Source organism: Rattus norvegicus, chromosome 11 (genome assembly GCF_021556685.1).
Source record: "Rattus norvegicus strain SHRSP/BbbUtx chromosome 11, alternate assembly SHRSP_T2T, whole genome shotgun sequence".
Taxonomy (NCBI): domain Eukaryota; kingdom Metazoa; phylum Chordata; class Mammalia; order Rodentia; family Muridae; genus Rattus; species Rattus norvegicus.
In genome coordinates this window covers 28,280,946-28,298,345 of record NC_141544.1, presented here as the reverse complement: position 1 = coordinate 28,298,345, position 17,400 = coordinate 28,280,946, and the positions used below count along the sequence as shown (strand labels likewise).

The 17,400-nt window shown below is 41.2% G+C and overlaps 1 protein-coding gene across 1 annotated transcript in view; it reads left to right on the top strand.

The window, feature by feature from the left end:
- Window positions 1–1,623: 1,623 nt before the first annotated feature.
- LOC134480953 (uncharacterized) overlaps window positions 1,624–17,400 on the top strand; it is a 113,729-nt gene continuing 97,952 nt past the window's right edge. Inside the window, exon 1 of the mRNA XM_087577202.1 lies at window positions 1,624–1,715. The gene's annotated coding sequence lies outside the window, so the exon portion shown is untranslated. The remainder of the gene's footprint in view (window positions 1,716–17,400) is intronic.

Genomic DNA, 17,400 nt, shown 5'->3' with positions numbered 1-17,400 from the left:
CTGATCTAGAAGCTTCATTTTAATGCCAACAGTACCATCATAGCAATCCAGTGCAGGACAATTATTTATTTTCACCATTAGGCATGTGAGAAATCTGAAGCATGATGCCTGCCTTGGATCACCAATACAGAAGGTAGGGAGTCACTTCCACAGTGTCACCCACTGTTCTAGTAGTTGACAGGTAGGCTGAAGGACTGGAATCCTTTGTAAAAAAAATTATTTACACCTATGCACTTTATGTCCCACTCACTGCTCTCAGTCATCTCCTCCTACAACTCTCCCCCAGCCACACCTCCCTTCCCTTCTCCTCTCAGTGGGTGGGAACCCCCTGTGAATCTCCCCACCATGGTATGGCAAGTCTCTGTGAGGCTTAGGCAACAGCGCTCCTTATAAGGGCTGTGCTATGTTTGGCTCAGCATGAGCCGTGCTCCTTCGGAAAAATATAAAGTCAGAACAAACTATACAGGTCTAGGTACTGTGCATGCTCTCTGAAGAGACATTAGATGGCTCCAAGATATTTATACACATGTTTAAGATTTTGTGGCTATGGGCATACAAAAAGAAGGGGACAGCCAGGACTTTAAAACTGGAGGGACTGTGCTCATGAGTATCTTCCTTCTGACTCCCACTCCTATTGGACTTCTCATCACCACGGCAGCCCTCTCTTTCTCCAGCTCAGTTGAAATATGCTGTGCCCACCTCCCTGCCTAGACAGACTTACCTGCTCCTTCTCTTTGTCGCTTAGGTCATTAGACATTTAACTTTATTGCTTTTTAAACCCCTTTACAAGGTCTTCAAGAGTGCCAATGGGATTTGTGGCAGAGATGAATCTTGTTAAAGAAGTAAACACCAAGGGTTGTTGCTTCTCAGCAATCAAGAATTGTATCAAGTCTTTTTTTTTTAAATAGAGAGTATTCAAAAGAACACATGATTGGCTAAGAATAACTATGGGGCAGACTATATATACACCATTTAGTACACTAAACCCGGTTATTTTCACATAAACTGACTGGTAGGTATTTCTCATACTAATTCTTGGTTTTGCCTTATGAGTAAATGGATATTTTTAGCTTGCTAGAACTGAAATAGAAGGAGTTATATTTAGGCTTAGTTTCGATTGTTAAATTTTTCTAGTGCCCAAATTCTGCTGAACTCCTCAGGTAGCATGCGATTCTGCCCTGGGACATCAGTTCCTCATTTCAAGTTCCTTTTGTGGCGAGCAGACAAGTCTTAGCTCTGCTTGTGTCAGGCCTCAGAGCAGACTTTAAGCACCATTCCTATTTCTATCAAACCCTATTGTTCTGTTCCAGCAACTCACTCCCAGCAACGTGCTGCGTCAAGTGCCTGCTATTAATTAACAACTGCCCCGGGGATGATTTTTACCGACGGAAACGTGGCTGTGAAACTTCCTGTCTCCACTTTAGTTTCTCCTTGCTCAGCTAACTTTGTTTTTTATTTTTTCCACCAAACTTTGAGTACCTGCCTACTCCCTATAGACAAGTATGTGCAGATGCTTTAGCAAACTAGAAAAAACATTCTCAAATGCATGTTATTGTGGGGTGGGGCGGGGACAGAGCAGACTTCCTAGAATAAGGGACTTCTAAGTTGATTTGGGGAAGGGCCATTGCAGTTGGGTAATGCATGAAGCTGTGGAGGCCAGCACACTCTAAGGGAAGAGGCAGCATGTGTGTAAACATGGAACAATGGGGGACTTGGTGAGTCACGGGAAGCAAAGGGAGGTAGGAACTGAAGAAGAAGGCATGGTGGATTGCCATAAAGCATCTTGGGGGTCAGTCATGAAAATCTTAGACTCCTGGATAAGCTCTTCTGACTCTGTCCTTGAGATATTTTCCTAAAGAGATACAATCTGATATAAAAACTGTGTCTTCTAAAAGAAAAACAAACACACGCCTACAGGAATACTTCCAATTGACTTTAGACAGTGTTTGAGTCTCAAATTTCAGGTCTGTAATTTTGACAAAAACGAAAGAGTGGATTACATCAGAGAATGCCTTATCTAGATCTTTTAGCGGGTGAAGGCATTTGTTGATGGTTAAGAGAGCAAGCAGAGTGGGTGGTGGGCCTGGGTGCAGCTATGGGGGCAGCCATCTGACAATAGTCACTGCTAGGAAGGTGAGAGTGAGGGGGTCAGGTTTCTGGACTGGGAGCATTCAAACAATTCAGTGAATAATACAGTAGGCAAAGGAAGCATGGGATAGAAGTGTCACACTAACAAACTTGGAGGTTTCAGAGAGTGAATTCTGGTGGGTCAAAATGAGTATTCTGATCAGTAATTTGTCCTGCATTTATCTTAGATTCCCGACTCTGCTAAATTGGAAGCATAACCCATAGATTGGTTAAGCCAAGATTGTAGCCTTGTCATTGTGTACAATGAGGGATCAACAACTCAATCAACTGGAACGACTTTAATTTTACTAATTCGAGCTAATTGGAGACATTCCCCTATTACAAATGTTATATATTCGTACCTTCCCATCCGTTTCCTTCCTGTGCGATCCACATTTTCAGGTGTCTATTTTGAGGAAAATTTAGTAAGGATATCTGTAAAAATTTCACAGTTTTCTCAGAATCATTTAGTGCGGATTTCTTTCTGAATTCTGTGATCGAGCTGTATGCTGCTCTGTTTGAGGCAGGGATCTCATTTAAATGAGATCTGTTAGACAATATGATCACCGCACGCTAATTTTAAGATCAGATATGTTGGCTACACTGAGCCTGGAAAACACAAGGTCTCCGTCGCTGCAGACCTCTCATTTATAATGTGGCAACTTTTTTGAAATAGTAGGTATTTGTCCTAGTTTTAAACTCTTGGCAAAAAGCAGACATGGAGATGATCCATTTATCTAGTCATCTATAATTTCCTGTGCTAGACAGTTCTGACTCAGGGCTAGCACAGCTGCGCAACAGACAGTGTTGAACACATAAATCTCACTTGTATATCAGACAAGGTAACTAATGGCACATTTGCTTGTAGGCGGCTTTCTCCCACATTTACCAAACCTCAGAGGTTTCTATGTGTAAAGATATGGCCATTGAACTTACAAAAATGGAAGTAAAGATATTTCAAGAAATCTGAGTCAAGAATTACTCCTGTGAAAATAACTCATCGGGGCAATGCCAGATCCTGGTGCTCAGGGATGTTTTTACAAAAGATCCAGTCAGGCTCCTCATCTGACTGTAACACTAGGAGGACCACCTCATCACCCATCTCAGACTCACCCCTAGTTTGTTACTGAATGAGACATTAGCTGTCTAACAAAGGCTTTAATTCAAAACACATTAAAGCATATCTATGTTCTCCTCATTTAAATTGTAACAACCACTGATTTTGAGAGTTGGAAAATAAAATTTATAATTCAAACATTTAAATTATGCATTTAAAAAGGAGAAAGATTTCAATTTGATTTTGACTTAAACACATGTAAAATCAACACTCTATACATTGTACTATACATTACACAGTGCACATTCTGTTTACAAATTAATAAATGTACATTGGATACAGACATATACTGTAATTATATCTTATACAGGGAGGGCATAAATAAGGAGCATGAAATTTGACTTGATACACCAGGATTGTAAAATGTTGAGCCTTGGCAAAAAGTCTTTGTTTTCTATATCATGACTGCTACTAAAGAATGACCATTGCTAATCTTTAATACAGGGGAATTACTACAAGTAATTATTTTGTCAAAAAAGCATTTCAAGAAGGAATGGACTCAAAATGATACTAATAGTTCAGTGAGACAAACATGGTAAAGAATATTCTCATTCTTCATTCTTTCTTTTTGTAAATGTAATTGCTAAAACTTGTTTGAGAATTGTATACACAGGAACTGTATTCATTTCCCTGCCCTTTCTATTCACTCCAACTCCTCCTGTGTACCCAAGTCCATCTCAAATTCATGCCATCATGTTATTGTTACACACATAAAAACATATGCACAGATATACAAATTATGCATATACCTGCACACACATATACATATACATATAAAATATGTGTGGATCACCCATGATTTCATTTAATATTGTGCATAAGTATATGTGTTCCAGGCTGACCACTTAGAAATTCTATCAGGGAGTTTATCACTGAGGAATGATTTTCCCTCTCCTAGCAACCATTGACTGCCTGTAGGTCTGTATCTAGGTGTGAGGCCTCATGAAACTTCCCCATCCACACTGGCATGCCAACTGATTTTCTCATTATGTAGGTCTTGTTTCAACAAAATAAATCTCAAATATAGCTCTGCTTGGGCTATGTACGAAATATACAGACACAGTAGGTTTCAGTTTCCCAGATATTCTTTTTGATCTGATATATTGGATATACTAATATCTGGTTTCTTGAGGTCCAGAAGACAGTTAGCTCTCTGGGGAGCTAAGACATTGAACATGCCAATATTAAGAAAATCATCTTCTTACAGCAACAGCTCCACTGGGATATGAGCTTTCCCTCAATCTTGCCTGACTCTAGAGCACTGTAGTTTTGATTTGTATTAAGTAAGACATGTTTTTTTCTTATCGATGGGGGTGAACTTCCTTAGCCTGCTTTACTCATAGCAAGACGGAATTTAAGGCATCTCCAAACTCCAATTGTTCACCATTTTTTACTCTGTATTACATGGAATTGCAATGTATATAGACATTTGCAAATTAAATATTAACCATTTTGGTATTCAAATAAGGCTTCAAAAAAAAAGACCCTTTCTGGCCAATAATAGTTTCTGTTCTCATTATTTTTCTCTACTATTTAGAACAAGGAAAGCTCAGTTTCTCTTCCAGTCAGTGCTTCTAATAAGATGACGGCTTTTCTGACGATGAAAGAACCTTGTTAGTTGACTGATTCCCTTTGTTTTCTTCCTGCTTTGTTGAAGTTTGGGCTTACTAAAATTGCTTCAAATGAAATAGAAGATGAAGCAATTGACCATTTAATTTAAGCTATGTTAAAAGTCAATCTAAGTAATTCTAACACAAGGCACTTCTACACTTTGAATTATTGACGAAGACTAATCTATAGCCTGGAATGTCGGTCACTGTCTAGGGCCAAGCTGGCTCATTTGGGACACATGAAATGGGTAAGTTAGTATTTACAGCACAGGCTGTTTTATGACTCAGAATTACACACTTATCTTTATCAAATGTGCAATTTTCAGTCCTTTTTAATGTGTGTTCTCCCAATATTGTTTTTTTTACAATCTCATTAAAAAGAAAACCTCAGGAAATATTGATGGGAATAGAAGTGATGTGAACACAGAAACATGTCACTTTGCTCATAGAGATGCCCCAGACTCTATATTTGTCTAAAAAATAATTTTGAAAAGGATTATCATGGATACAGAGAAGTTGTTTCAATAAGAATTACAGAGAAAAGAGTGCAGGACAAGATCATTTAGGTCGCTCATGGTCCAAGAACTTGTTGCTGATGGAGTAAGCCAGTGCTACTGTGACTGCGATTGTTCTTGGCATCTGTAACTACATCGTTGACACTGCTCGGATTCCATCAAAAGGTGATAGGGCTTCTCACACCTCGAAGGTTGCCTTGTACTATCACCTGTGGTATCTGACAGGAAGAATTAAGGAGATACTCAGCAATAAAAAATAAATAATGCATAATTAAAGGTTACCCTCTTTCCTTTCTGACATCTCGAGTAGTCTAGAAAGTACATAATATTCACAGGGGGTTCCTTCCTGACTCTTGCTTTCTGGCTGTTTGCTACGGTTCAGTTACTGCCTTCTTTTCTATGTTGAGCGGTATTTTTGCATTGCCTTCCTGCCGTAGAAGGCTCTTAGAGTTTTCCTCCCTGTCTGCTGCGGAGTGAGTTTAGAGGAACGTATCTGGCAGATGTGCAATGTTTTGTTATGCAACTGAGCATTGCTATGCTGCACGAAGTTTTAATCTATTTAACAGCTCCAAGCACATTTGCTTTGTTGGCAGGAGGGTGGCGTTCCCTGCTATTTCATCCCAGCAGCATTCCGTCCCAGAAATAATCACTGACCAAGGGATGTGTCAACTTCCATTTGACAAGCTTCACTCAAATAGTTTGCTAGTGTTCATAAATGAAATTTTATTGGAAGATCGCCACTCCTCACTTACCTGTATGGAAGGCTGCTACGAGGGCAGAGTTGAATGGTTATAAGAGTGCATGGGCCACATAGCCTAGAATAGCTACTCCTTAGTCCTGGTTTTAGAACTTCAGACTAGTCCACCTCTACCTGTATAAGAGGCAGCTTTCTCTTTAATTATTTATGTTTTTTTTAGAGTTATTTTTATTTTTATTGGTAGTAGTGTTTTTCCTGAACACATACAAGTGCATCACATGCATGTCCAGTGCCCAGTGAGGCTGAAGACAGTGTTAGATGCCCAGAACTAGCTTTGTAAACTACAGTTAGATGCCACCACATAGGGACTGGGAACTGAACCCAGGTCCTCTGAAAGAGTAGCGACTGCTCTCAACTGTGAAGCCTGCTCTCCAGCCACGGGTTTGTTATTTTTAAAATTAGCATGAGAAGGTGGTGGGTTTCCATATGGATTAATTCTCTGAATCTCACGTCACTTCTAACAGCTCTATACTTGTACACAATAAACTTCAGTCCTTGTCATCCTCAACTACCTTGTCTCATTCCTGCTCTGTCCCCTGCTGAAACACTTACACTTTCCTACACTGTGTGTGTGTGTATGTGTGTATGTGTGTATATGTGTATGTGTGTGTGTTTGTGCCCCTGTGAACACACAAGTGCCCATGTGTGACTGTGGCTTACCTTCTGCTGCTGTCCCCTAACAAGTTCCAGAGTCATTACACTATGCATTTATCTGAGTGTTCATTTTCCTCCCAGGATTCTCTAGTTCTGTTGAGTGTCCAGTGACTTAGGCTTCAAATCTCCAAATAAGGTTTGGTGGCTCTTCCTCGCTGAGCCTCTTTGCTTCGTGCTATTTATTCACTTCTTTATCTGTCTGTCTTGGGTCCATCCGGTGATTACTTGTTGAAACATTTACAGTTTCTATGCAACCTTGTCTCCAATCCCATTACATTCCTGTGTGGATTTGATGCCTTTGATCTGACCAGTTTCCCCTCTGCCCTTTTGAATATTTCCTCCATCTTGGGCCACCCAGCCTAAGCAACAGTGTCAGTCAATATCTTTGGTGAGAAGAACTCTTTTGTTCCCTTGTGTGTGCCTTGTAGGATGATCCTCCATCACGGATGGCTAGCTATGGAGCATTAAACAATTTGTTACCATTCCCAGTTCCCTGTAGGAAAATAAATCTACTGCAAGCAACAGTGAAGCTGTTATCTAAATTTAATCTACATTATTTTTCCATTTGAAAAATGAGAAGTGTGCTGATTACTTCCAAGGACACTGGAAAATGAGCAAACACTGCAATGGAGAGGCACTTACAGCCAAAGAGCTCTTCCCAAAGATCCTGATACACTGGAGAAACAATGATCAGATGACCTCAAATGGATGATAAATTGAATACAGGTGGAGGAGCACAAGGTGAAAAGGTCTCGTGTATAACGTAGATGGCAGAGTTACCCAAAAGGACAGTTGTAATGTGAAAAATTAATGGAAGGAGAATGGGAGATCTTAGGTATGGGGAAGTACAAATTACATAGATCATGTTTTGGGGACCACACAGACTATGCCAGTATGGGGCTACCCTGAGAAAATGGATTGAAAATAGGATGGATTTTTAGATGGGAGATAATGCTTACAAACATAGAATGGGGCCATTTATTGCACATTTACATTCTTTTCTTAGAAACAGAAAAATATTTCAGCTAATATTCCAATCTGTCTAAATCTTATCTCTAATAAAGATGAGGTGTGATGTTTCAGCATTTTAAGAAGCTAGGAAGTTAGGAACTTAGTGAATTTGTAAGTCTTTTGTTGTTACATGAACCAGATATTCCAACCCAGTCTCAAAGTACATAGTTTTAACTGTGAAATAATGTCTGAAAGAAATGTGTTCAAGCCATCATTCTTCTAAAAGAGGGTTCCTGGGCTTTACTTATGAGCATTAATTACCCTTCCTTTTAGTGTAAATTGGCCCAGAAAACCACAAATGCAAGTCTTGAGGATGGTCTATTCCAAGCTCTGCTCATTTTACAAATGATGAAGCACAGAAAAGTGGGGGGAGAGAAATGTCTTTCACAAAATCATAATTAGTCACTGGTCAAATGAAGCTTACATGTCTATCTAGATTTTGAATCTAATACTTCAAAAATGTCCTGTAGGACCTAAGAGAGCCAAGACAATATTACAGCCAAAGCACAAAGTTAGATCCTTCCATTTACCTGAAAGGGCAGTTTATCTGCAACGCTACAGTAATTAAGTAGTATAACCCTGCCAACGGGGCTGGGCAGATGGCTTAGTCTGTAGAGTGTTGGCTGCTCAGACATGAGGATCTGAGTTTTGATCCCCACTTCCTGTGCAAAAAAAAAACTGTGCATGGTGGTACATGTCTGTTATTTCTATGCTGGAAGGCTGGTGTTTGCTACGCAGAGAAACAAAAGCACACCTAGAGTTCATTGGCTTAGCAGTTCAGCAAGAAAACTCTTGTCTCAGAAAATAAATGTCTAAGTTGCCAGAGAACCATGAAAAAGGTTCAATATTGCAGACATATCACCAGAACAAGGAGATTAAACACTAGCAATACCAAGTCACACACAAGGAGTGTGTCCTGCCTGGTACTGTCTCCATGAACTGAAAAACATTGAGAAGTTAAAATACATCGACAGAAATTGGAATAGTGGCTTCCTTGGTTTGAGGGTGTAGAAGGTTCTAGCTGAAAGAGAAGAAGAAGGTCTAGCTATATGAGAACTTTCTGAGGTGCTGAATATCTTGGGTATATAAGCAAGGTTTTTGCAGTATGGATGTGTCTATGTGTAAAGACATACTGAACAATATTGTATATTTATTATATATAATATATAAGTTATATCTCATCTCAATTGAAGAAATTGGCAAGGATTTAATGAATCTACAAGGAAAATCTGTCTTCTTTTCTTCTTCCTCCTCCTCTTCTACTCCTCCTCCCCTCCCCCTCCTCTATCATCATCATCATCATCATCATCATCACCATCATCACCACCACCATCATCATCATCATCATCATCATCATCATCATCATCATCATCATCATCATTTTGCCTCGCCACTTTTAGCACTTCCTCTGGGTCCAGTGCTGATCTTCTACATCACACACTGGTAGTGCTGGCCTTTCCTGGCACAGCCAGACCAGGCAAGTCTATGACCTCGAACCATTGAGACCTTCCTTGCTGTAGAGGAATCCATAAACTACGGACTTGGTGCAGAGCAGACAATTCTATGAAAATAGCACTGCATCAGCATTGTCATACAAGGGCAATGGCTGGTGCTCTCTGGAAATGTGGGTGTGAAAGCAAATGTAAATTCAGCAAGGAAACTGTTGGATACTTTGCAGCACATACCCCCACACCCCTACACATGCACACGCGCACACACACACACACACACACACACACACACACACACAAACACACACCATGAGCGTGCGCACAATTCTCTCTCTCTCTCTCTCTCTCTCTCTCTCTCTCTCTCTGTGTGTGTGTGTGTGTGTGTGTGTGTGTGTGTGTGTGTGTGTGTGTGTGTGTGCTTATATGCTTTTGCAGATACATTTGCCTACTTATGTTAAGGCCAGAGGCTAACACTGGGTGTCTTTGCTAAAGACTCCACGTTACTCTTTGCTTTACCTTTACAGGGTTTTGGTAGAGACCCTTTAAAAGGTCTTACTTTTTAAACTGATTTACTGCTGTTCGGTTTTACATTCCTGTAAGGGACTGTAGATTTTATTTTTTGTTCACATACGTGTTTTTCATTTCTCTCTTGTTCTGTACATTGCATCTTCATGCTTGACTGTTTTCTTTGCAGTCAGTACATTTCTTTTTGTCTTGTTTTGCTTTTCTTGTCTGTAGAAGGTGCTGCTTAAAAAATTAATTTTCTGTAGTGACCTTGAATTGTTCCACCAATGTTTGCTTTCCAGATTTCTTTCAGTTGCTGGCATTTACTTTAAGCCTTTAGTGTATTTTTAATTGACTTTTTTAGATGGTGAGAGGTAAGTGCCAGGCTTTAGTCTTTTTTTTTTTTTATTAACTTGAGTATTTCTTATATACATTTCGAGTGTTATTCCCTTTCCCGGTATCCGGGCAAACATCCCCCTCCCCCCTCCCCTTAAATATGGGTGTTCCCCTCCCAACCCTCTCCCCATTGCCGCCCTCCCCCCACCAGTCTAGTTCACTGGGGGTTCAGTCTTAGCAGGACCCAGGGCTTCCCCTTCCACTGGTGCTCTTAGTAGGATATTCATTGCTACCTATGAGGTCAGAGTCCAGGGTCAGTCCATGTATAGTCTTTAGGTAGTGGCTTAGTCCCTGGAAGCTCTGGTTGCTTGACATTGTTGTACAGATGGGGTCTCGAGCCCCTTCAAGCTCTTCCAGTTCTTTCTCTGATTCCTTCAACGGGGGTCCTATTCTCAGTTCAGTGGTTTGCTGCTGGCATTCGCCTCTGTATTTGCTGTATTCTGGCTGTGTCTCTCAGGAGCAATCTACATCCGGCTCCTGTCGGTCTGCACTTCTTCATCCATCTTGTCTAATTGGGTGGCTGTATATGTATGGGCCACATGTGGGGCAGGCTCTGAATGGGTGTTCCTTCAGTCTCTGTTTTAATCTTTGCCTCTCTCTTCCCTGCCAAGGGTATTCTTGTTCCCCTTTTAAAGAAGGAGTGAAGCATTCACATTTTGATCATCCGTCTTGAGTTTCATTTGTTCTAGGCATCTAGGGTAATTCAAGCATTTGGGCTAATAGCCACTTATCAATGAGTGCATACTATGTATGTCTTTCTGTGATTGGGTTAGCTCACTCAGGATGATATTTTCCAATTCCAACCATTTGCCTACGAATTTCATAAACTCGTTGTTTTTGATAGCTGAGTAATATTCCATTGTGTAGATGTACCACATTTTCTGTATCCATTCCTCTGTTGAAGGGCATCTGGGTTCTTTCCAGCTTCTGGCTATTATAAATAAGGCTGCAATGAACATAGTGGAGCACGTGTCTTTTTTATATGTTGGGGCATCTTTTGAGTATATGCCCAAGAGAGGTATAGCTGGATCCTCAGGCAGTTCAATGTCCAATTTTCTGAGGATCCTCCAGACTGATTTCCAGAATGGTTGTACCAGTTTGCAATCCCACCAACAATGGAGGAGTGTTCCTCTTTCTCCACATCCTCGCCAGCATCTGTTGTCCCCTGAGTTTTTGATCTTAGCCATTCTCACTGGTGTGAGGTGAAATCTCAGGGTTCTTTTGATTTGCATTTCCCTTATGACTAAAGATGTTGAACATTTCTTTAGGTGTTTCTCAGCCATTCGGCATTCCTCAGCTGTGAATTCTTTGTTTAGCTCTGAACCCCATTTTTTAATAGGGCTATTTGTTTCCCTGCGGTCTAACTTCTTGAGTTCTTTGTATATTTTGGATATAAGGCCTCTATCTGTTGTAGGATTGGTAAAGATCTTTTCCCAATCTGTTGGTTGCCGTTTTGTCCTAACCACAGTGTCCTTTGCCTTACAGAAGCTTTGCAGTTTTATGAGATCCCATTTGTCAATTCTTGATCTTAGAGCATAAGCCATTGGTGTTTTGTTTAGGAAATTTTTTCCAGTGCCCATGTGTTCCAGATGCTTCCCTAGTTTTTCTTCTATTAGTTTGAGTGTGTCTGGTTTGATGTGGAGGTCCTTGATCCACTTGGACTTAAGCTTTGTACAGGGTGATAAGCATGGATCGATCTTCATTCTTCTACATGATGACCTTCAGTTGAACCAGCACCATTTGCTGAAAATGCTATCTTTTTTCCATTTGATGGTTTTGGTTCCTTTGTCAAAAATCAAGTGACCATAGGTGTGTGGATTCATTTCTGGGTCTTCAATTCTATTCCATTGGTCTATCTGTCTGTCTCTGTACCAATACCATACAGTTTTTATCACTATTGCTTTGTAATACTGCTTGAGTTCAGGGATAGTGATTCCCCCTGAAGTCCTTTTATTGTTGAGGATAGCTTTAGCTATCCTGGTTTTTTTGTTATTCCAGATGAATTTGCAAATTGTTCTGTCTAACTCTTTGAAGAATTGGATTGGTATTTTGATGGGGATTGCACTGAATCTGTAGATTGCTTTTGGTAAAATGGCCATTTTTACTATATTAATCCTGCCAATCCATGAGCATGGGAGATCTTTCCATCTTCTGAGGTCTTCTTCAATTTCCTTTTTCATTGTCTTGAAGTTCTTATTGTACAGATCTTTTACTTGCTTTGTTAAAGTCACACCGAGGTACTTTATATTATTTGGGTCTATTATGAAGGGTGTCGTTTCCCTAATTTCTTTCTCGGCTTGTTTCTCTTTTGTATAGAGGAAGGCAACTGATTTATTTGAGTTAATTTTATACCCAGCCACTTTGCTGAAGTTGTTTATCAGCTTTAGTAGTTCTCTGGTGGAACTTTTGGGATCACTTAAATATACTATCATATCATCTGCAAGTAGTGATATTTTTACTTCTTCTTTTCCAATCTGTATCCCCTTGACCTCCTTTTGTTGTCTGATTGCTCTGGCTAGAACTTCAAGAACTATATTGAATAAGTAGGGAGCGAGTGGGCAGCCTTGTCTAGTCCCTGATTTTAGTGGGATTGCTTCAAGTTTCTCTCCATTTAGTTTAATGTTGGCAACTGGTTTGCTGTATATGGCTTTTACTATGTTCAGGTATGGGCCTTGAATTCCTATTCTTTCCAGGACTTTTATCATGAAGCGGTGTTGAATTTTGTCAAATGCTTTCTCAGCCTCAAAAATGATCATGTGGTTTTGTTCTTTCAGTTTGTTTATATAATGGATCACGTTGATGGTTTTCCGTATATTAATTAAACCATCCCTGCATGCCTGGGATAAAGCCTACTTGGTCATGGTGGATGATTGTTTTGATGTGCTCTTGGATTCGGTTTGCCAGAATTTTGTTGAGTATTTTTGCGTCGATATTCATAAGGGAAATTGGTCTGAAGTTCTCTTTCTTTGTTGTGTCTTTGTGTGGTTTAGGTATAAGAGTAATTGTGGCTTCGTAGAAGGTATTCGGTAGTGCTCCATCTGTTTCAATTTTGTGGAATAGTTTGGATAATATTGGTATGAGGTCTTCTATGAAGGTCTGATAGAATTCTGCACTAAACCCGTCTGGACCTGGGCTCTTTTTGGTTGGGAGACCTTTAATGACTGCTTCTATTTCCTTAGGAGTTATGGGGTTGTTTAACTGGTTTATCTGTTCCTGATTTAACTTCGATACCTGGTATCTGTCTAGGAAATTGTCCATTTCCTGAAGATTTTCAAGTTTTGTTGAATATAGGTTTTTATAGTAAGATCTGATGATTTTTTGAATTTCCTCTGAATCTGTTGTTATGTCTCCCTTTTCATTTCTGATTTTGTTAATTTGGACGCACTCTCTGTGTCCTCTCGTTAGTCTGGCTAAGGGTTTATCTATCTTGTTGATTTTCTCAAAGAACCAACTTTTGGTTCTGTTGATTCTTTCTATGGTCCTTTTTGTTTCTACTTGGTTGATTTCAGCTCTGAGTTTGATTATTTCCTGCCCTCTACTCCTCCTGGGTGTATTTGCTTCTTTTTGTTCTAGATCTTTTAGGTGTGCTGTCAAGCTGCTGACATATGCTCTTTCCTATTTCTTTCTGCAGGCACTCAGCGCTGAGTTTTCCTCTTAGCACAGCTTTCATTGTGTCCCATAAGTTTGGGTATGTTGTACCTTCATTTTCATTAAATTCTAAAAAGTTTTTAATTTCTTTCTTTATTTCTTCCTTGACCAGGTTATCATTGAGTAGAGCATTGTTCAATTTCCACGTATATGTGGGCATTCTTCCCTTATTGTTATTGAAGACCAGTTTTAGGCCGTAGTGGTCTGATAGCACGCATGGGATTATTTCTATCTTTCTGTATCTGTTGAGGCCCGTTTTTTGACCAATTATATGGTCAATTTTGGAGAAAGTACCATGAGGAGCTGAGAAGAAGTTATATCCTTTTGCTTTAGGATAGAATGTTCTATAAATATCCGTTAAGTCCATTTGGCTCATGACTTCTCTTAGTCTGTCGACATCACTGTTTAATTTCTGTTTCCATGATCTGTCCATTGATGAGAGTGGGGTGTTGAAATCTCCCACTGGCTCCCAGACCCGGTGAGAGAGAGACCCAACCGCCTGGTCAGGTGGGCACTCCTGAGGCTGCAGAGCGGAAGAGACCACCAACACTGCTCACCCCTGCCCACATCCCTGGCCCAAGAGGAAACTGTATAAGGCCTCTGGGCTCCCGTGGGGGAGGGCCCAGGAGCGGCAGGACCCCTGCCACAGACACCGCCGGACCCTGAAGGAAACAGACCGGATAAACAGTTCTCTGCACCCAAATCCCGTGGGAGGGAGAGCTAAACCTTCAGAGAGGCAGACAGGCCTGGGAAACCAGAAGAGACTGCTCCCTGCACACACATCTCGGACGCCAGAGGAAAAAGCCAAAGACCATCTGGAACCCTGGTGCACTGAAGCTCCCGGAAGGGGCGGCACAGGTCTTCCTGGTTGCTGCCGCTGCAGAGAGCCCCTGGGCAGCACCCCACGAGCGAACCTGAGCCTCGGGACCACAGGTAAGACCAAATTTTCTGCTGCAAGAAAGCTGCCTGGTGAGCTTGGGACACACGGAAGCAGAATTTCTCTAGAACCGGGCACGTTCTGTGTTTACTGGAAGTCCCACACCCGCGGATCCCGGCCCGCAGCAGCTCTCTGCTCCCAGACCCGGTGAGAGAGAGACCCAACCGCCTGGTCAGGTGGGCACTCCTGAGGCTGCAGAGCGGAAGAGACCACCAACACTGCTCACCCCTGCCCACATCCCTGGCCCAAGAGGAAACTGTATAAGGCCTCTGGGCTCCCGTGGGGGAGGGCCCAGGAGCGGCAGGACCCCTGCCAGAGACACCGCCGGACCCTGAAGGAAACAGACCGGATAAACAGTTCTCTGCACCCAAATCCCGTGGGAGGGAGAGCTAAACCTTCAGAGAGGCAGACAGGCCTGGGAAACCAGAAGAGACTGCTCCCTGCACACACATCTCGGACGCCAGAGGAAAAAGCCAAAGACCATCTGGAACCCTGGTGCACTGAAGCTCCCGGAAGGGGCGGCACAGGTCTTCCTGGTTGCTGCCGCTGCAGAGAGCCCCTGGACAGCACCCCACGAGCAAACCTGAGCCTCGGGACCACAGGTAAGACCAAATTTTCTGCTGCAAGAAAGCTGCCTGGTGAACTCAAGACACAGGCCCACAGGAACAGCTGAAGACCTGTAGAGAGGAAAAACTACACGCCCGAAAGCAGAACACTCTGTCCCCATAACTGACTGAAAGAGAGGAAAACAGGTATACAGCACTCCTGACACACAGGCTTATAGGACAGTCTAGCCACTGACAGAAATAGCAGAACAAAGTAACACTAGAGATAATCTGATGGCGAGAGGCAAGCGCAGGAACCCAAGCAACAGAAACCAAGACTACATGCCATCATCGGAGCCCAATTCTCCCACCAAAACAAACATGGAATATCCAAACACACCAGAAAAGCAAGATCTAGTTTCAAAATCATATTTGATCATGATGCTGGAGGACTTCAGGAAAGACCTGAACACACTTAGGGAAGCACAGGAAAACATTAATAAACAAGTAAAAGCCTACAGAGAGGAATCGCAAAAATCCCTGAAAGAATTCCAGGAAAACACAATCAAACAGTTGAAGGAATTAAAAATGGAAATAGAAGCAATCAAGAAAGAACACATGGAAACAACCCTGGATATAGAAAACCAAAAGAAGAGACAAGGAGCTGTAGATACAAGCTTCACCAACAGAATACAAGAGATGGAAGAGAGAATCTCAGGAGCAGAAGATTCCATAGAAATCATTGACTCAACTGTCAAAGATAATGTAAAGCGGAAAAAGCTACTGGTCCAAAACATACAGGAAATCCAGGACTCAATGAGAAGATCAAACCTAAGGATAATAGGTATAGAAGAGAGTGAAGACTCCCAGCTCAAAGGACCAGTAAATATCTTCAACAAAATCATAGAAGAAAACTTCCCTAACCTAAAAAAAGAGATACCCATAGACATACAGGAAGCCTACAGAACTCCAAATAGATTGGACCAGAAAAGAAACACCTCCCGTCACATAATTGTCAAAACACCAAACGCACAAAATAAAGAAAGAATATTAAAAGCATTAAGGGAAAAAGGTCAAGTAACATATAAAGGGAGACCTATCAGAATCACACCAGACTTCTCGCCAGAAACTATGAAGGCCAGAAGATCCTGGACTGATGTTATACAGACCCTAAGAGAACACAAATGCCAGCCCAGATTACTGTATCCAGCAAAACTCTCAATTAACATTGATGGAGAAACCAAGATATTCCATGACAAAACCAAATTTACACAATATCTTTCTACAAATCCAGCACTACAAAGGATAATAAATGGTAAAGCCCAACATAAGGAGGCAAGCTATACCCTAGAAGAAGCAAGAAACTAATCGTCTTGGCAACAAAACAAAGAGAATGAAAGCACACAAACATAACCTCACATCAAATATGAATATAACGGGAAGCAATAATCACTATTCCTTAATATCTCTCAATATCAATGGCCTCAACTCCCCAATAAAAAGACATAGATTAACAAACTGGATACGCAACGAGGACCCTGCATTCTGCTGCCTACAGGAAACACACCTCAGAGACAAAGACAGACACTACCTCAGAGTGAAAGGCTGGAAAACAACTTTCCAAGCAAATGGTCAGAAGAAGCAAGCTGGAGTAGCCATTCTAATATCAAATAAAATCAATTTCCAACTAAAAGTCATCAAAAAAGATAAGGAAGGACACTTCATATTCATCAAAGGAAAAATCAACCAAGATGAACTCTCAATCCTAAATATCTATGCCCCAAATACAAGGGCACCTACATATGTAAAAGAAACCTTACTAAAGCTCAAAACACACATTGCACCTCACACAATAATAGTGGGAGATTTCAACACCCCACTCTCATCAATGGACAGATCATGGAAACAGAAATTAAACAGTGATGTCGACAGACTAAGAGAAGTCATGAGCCAAATGGACTTAACGGATATTTATAGAACATTCTATCCTAAAGCAAAAGGATATACCTTCTTCTCAGCTCCTCATGGTACTTTCTCCAAAATTGACCATATAATTGGTCAAAAAACGGGCCTCAACAGGTACAGAAAGATAGAAATAATCCCATGCGTGCTATCGGACCACCACGGC